Here is a 662-nt window from a genome sequence, read left to right as displayed (position 1 = left end):
CTTTTTTCTTTTTTGTATTTTATTTAGATGTATTTTTCTTTGCTTATTTTCGTTCCAGTTTCATTTCATATTTACTATCATTATTAGATTATAATTTGATTTAAATTTAATAACATTGTTATTTATTATGAAAATAAAATAAAGAATATAATTAAATTTATATTCATTCTTCATTATTATTCATCATTTCTGTTATTAATGAGATTATAAATTATTGCAATATAACTTGTTGATGAAATTTGTTTTAAATTTTATATGTATTAAATCAATCAATATCAATATATTCATTGACATTTCTATTATTCATCTATAAAATAATATTCTAAATAAGTATTATTTATTAATTTATTCATCATTATCAATATATCAAATAATTTGATTGTATTTGAATTTTCTATTTATTTCAATTTAACAGTATTTCGTTGAATATTATTCTTAATTTTAACATTGAATATCTTATTTTTATTATTCATAGTAATCAAAACATTGATTATTTTATTTTTGATTTGGATTAATTTATATTTTACAATTCATCTTTGAATATTCATTTATATTTTATTCTTTCATTTTTTTCAAAGAAGAGTATCACAATATATTGAAATAAAATATACAAAAAAATGAAAGATAGAAAGAAATTGTCATAAATAATCTTAATTTGTTGT

Source organism: Entamoeba nuttalli (assembly GCF_000257125.1).
Source record: "Entamoeba nuttalli P19 unplaced genomic scaffold asmbl_6634, whole genome shotgun sequence".
NCBI classification, from domain to species: domain Eukaryota; phylum Evosea; order Mastigamoebida; family Endamoebidae; genus Entamoeba; species Entamoeba nuttalli.
The sequence above is the reverse complement of the archived record's forward strand: the minus strand, read 5'-3'. Positions refer to the sequence as shown.